Here is a 3795-nt window from a genome sequence, read left to right on the forward strand (position 1 = left end):
CATATCAACACAATCCATGGTTCCATTGCCCACCACATAGTCATATTCATAGTTATGAAAATAGTGGTTTTGCTTTTTATGCAATAGTGATAAACATAGTACTTTGCAAGTAATTTGGTAAAAATACTCAAATGACATGAGCAAGCGATGAACTTGCCTTTCTTGACTCGCAAGATTATGCGATCAAGGTCTTCGATACGCAATAACTCCAAATTCTGAAATAGCATCATCGTCCGGTAAGGACGATGTTTAAAAGATTGCCAAGGATGCAATAATGCATTTATATGAGATGCAATCGCTCTGAGCGTAACCTAACCCCGATGATTCAAGATTAGTGAGTTGATATGATTTGTTCAGGGTGTGTTGCACTTTTTAGAGTGATTCACAAACAAGGTTCTTATTCAGGGTTATGTTATTTTAGAATCATTGGCAGGTGGTAAAATGGATAGTAGCAATCATACACATCATGGAAAAGTGGTGGTATAATAAGTAAAGAGCAAGTTGTCAATTTTAAGTCTTATAGTGCATGGTTGATGGTTACTTATTATATAGTTCAAAAGAATAACTTTTGAAGAACATGTTCTTTCATAAAGAACAAGTATGATAATTAGGTTTGTGGGGTTCTATAGTGTACTATGGTTTCAATTAGTTTCTAGAGTAGATATTAGATGGATCCTCACAAAGTTGGATTCGTTGACATCTAGGGTTTGTAAGGTTGAGTTAAGCCTAGGTATCCTAAGCACTTATTCATACAAGGTTGCTATCAAGATTGGTTCATCTCATTAGTGATAGCTAGCTAGGGTTTAAAGGTCCTTATAAGCAGGGTTGATGATGATTCTTTATTTACTTCAAAAGAATAACTTTTGAAGAACATACTTCTTAAATAGTAAGAAGTATATCAATTAGGGTTGAGGTTGTCTAAAGTTTCTTATTGGGTCTACTAAATAAGGAATGGTTGATTCCTAAATAGGATGGCTTATGAGTATCTAACACTAATAGGGTTTAGTGTGTATGGGATATGCTATCAATATTAGCATGGTTGCTATTGGAGTTCATCACAATGGTGTGATGCTATATAGGTTAATTAAGGATGATGGTTTTGGGAATAGGAGATAGGGTTTAGACTTGGTTGATCCTACTTGATCAACTAGGTTGGACTCGGTATGCATAAATGGAATACTAAATTATTGATAATAGGGTTCCTACATTTTATGTGGCATGGTAAGTATTTAATTGCTAATTATGGTTCTATGAATCAAAAGGAAGTACATGATGTCATGTTATATCTAGGGTTTAGGTTCTAGAAACAATTTAGGGTTCACACAAAATAATAGAGTTAGGGTTTTAGTTTATAATGGAATGAGGGTTTTAGGATTCCACATAAAATTATGAGGTTATAATTCTATTCTTAATGGAACTAGAGTTTCCTATTTGCTATATAGTTCTTAGGTTAATAACTTGATTATAAAGCTAAAGTTATTAATAACTTTGAAATAAAATCAATAATGGATTTAACATTATATCTACATTTTTAAGGACCTAATAAAATATGATAAATACTAGTAAGGTTTAGGGTTTTAATTAATAGTGGAAGTAATGATCAATTAGGATTTTTAAACATAACCATCAAGAAATATTTGTTGTTTTATATTGGTATTTTTTATTGCAAAGTAATATTTAATATTTTCTTGATATGAAAAATAGAATTAGGAAGAATTGTATTTCTAAATTTAGGTCTAAATAGTTTAGGATTTAAAATTACTTTTCTAAAATTTTAGAAGAGAATTCGTATTATTTTCTCTTAGACTTAAATGGTTTGTTGTTATATATTCTATTTAGGAATTTTATATTGTACAAAAATTTCTATTTGGATTTTTGTTATATCTTTTTTTTTAAAATGATATATATTTTTTTAAAAAAATTTAGTCGAAGACTAAATTGGTTGGCCCAATGGCCCGATCGAGTTGGCCTAGCCGAATCGGGTCAACCCGATTCGGCACCCCTCACTTCCTCGTCGCCCCCCTCTCTCTCGTTCCTCACACACGCGCACGGACCCGACCGGCCATGGCCCCGCCGTGTGCTCGCCTCCTCCGACCGCTCCCGGCCGTCTCCGGCGCCGGCGAGAGGGGTTTCTGCTCCGCCTTGAGGTGATCTACAACTCCACCTCGACGATTTAATTCCCGTGGCTTCTTCCGTTCGTTCCCCAGCCTGAAACCCTTGTCGGTCGCCTCCGTCGCCCGGTCAGCCGTCGGCCAACCCCGGCGCCGTGGCGTGCCGCGGCTGCTCCGCCCAATTTCCCCAGTGACTCCCCACCTGTGCCTCCTCTGCGCCTCGCACATGTGCTCGACAACAATCCTAGCCCCCTCGGGTTGATTTGCCGCCGGCCGCTCCCGGCACCGCTGCTTGCCGGTGGGGCCCTGCCACCTCTCCGTCCACCTTCTGCCGGCCTCCAACCTCCGCGTCTCTGATGGCTGCTGTTCGATGCTATCGATCGATGGTGGTTGCTGTGTCTACCGTCTGGTACTTCTTCGACTGGCTCGTGATGGTGCTCTGATGTGGCTGTGACCTGTGGTGCTCGACACCGATGGACGGCGCTGCCAACGCAACCTCGGCGTCGACGTACTGGTGGTGCTGCTGTGATGGTTGTGGTGGTGTTGCTGTTCCCACTGCATCCTCGACCTCGACGCCGGCGGGACGGTGCGGCGGACGCAACCCCGGCGTCAACGACTCTGGCTACTTCTCTACTGCACTGTGAGCTATTCCCCCCCTTCTCAGCTTATATCCGTGAATTGGTGGTTAAGTGCTGCATGGCAATCTAGTGTCCCTGATTTGAGGCTATACAATTGTCTAGTTTATCCACTTGATTCCCTGATGTGTATACTAGGCTTAATATGGTGCCTTGGTTTGGATGATTCTTCATCCAGGCACCAAATGAGGTATTGCTCACATTAGACAAACCTTATACCTCCCAAATAAATGAGAGGTACTATTGATAATGCCTCAATTTGGATGATTTATTCATCCCCGGCATGTGTAATCTGTAGCTACTGTGATACTGACGAAACTGAATACTTATTACACTGTCAACTGAAAGTTTCAGTTATGGATTTGTTTATAATTTCAGTTATGCCATGCAGAATTAGTGTTGCTTGCGGATTGGTGATGTACCTGATGGTTGGCTTGTGCTTTGGTGCTACTGTTTTGATTCTGCTTCAATTCCCGGCTGTTGTTGTTAGTATCTAGATCATGTGCATACATGATCATGGACAAGCTTATGTTGGTGGTGTATTGAGATGCATCCAATGGACATATCTGCTGTTTATAGATGGATGCTTTATTTGATGGCTTAATTACTTGTGCTTAGGTCGATGATCTTGTAGCTTAGTGTTGATGTCCTTTCTTTCTTTGCATAAGTGCCCATGTGCTTCTCACTAACATAATTATCCTGTGGTGCCTCAAATGAGTGTGCACATGATAATGATATGTTGGATTAGAATCTTGTGTTGTAGGTGCTTATGTAAAGCTAGAAATAGGCATTAATCATAGCTGTAGGGTCGGATGATGCAATCTGTCCAATCCAAGCCCTTGGTGATGCTTGAGTTGAATTTAATGGACAGATCTATGCTTGCTCCAGCCGATGATGCAAAGGCTGAGGCATAGGTTTAAAATAAGAACAGATACTATGATGTGGCTTTTCTCCTCTCTATGATGATTTTGCATAGCACCTCTATGCAAGGCTGAGAGAAAAATCCCTCTCTCCACCCTCCTAGATGAAAATCTAGTTGAAGGGTGGTT

Source organism: Lolium rigidum, chromosome 4, assembly GCF_022539505.1.
Source record: "Lolium rigidum isolate FL_2022 chromosome 4, APGP_CSIRO_Lrig_0.1, whole genome shotgun sequence".
Classification (NCBI taxonomy): domain Eukaryota; kingdom Viridiplantae; phylum Streptophyta; class Magnoliopsida; order Poales; family Poaceae; genus Lolium; species Lolium rigidum.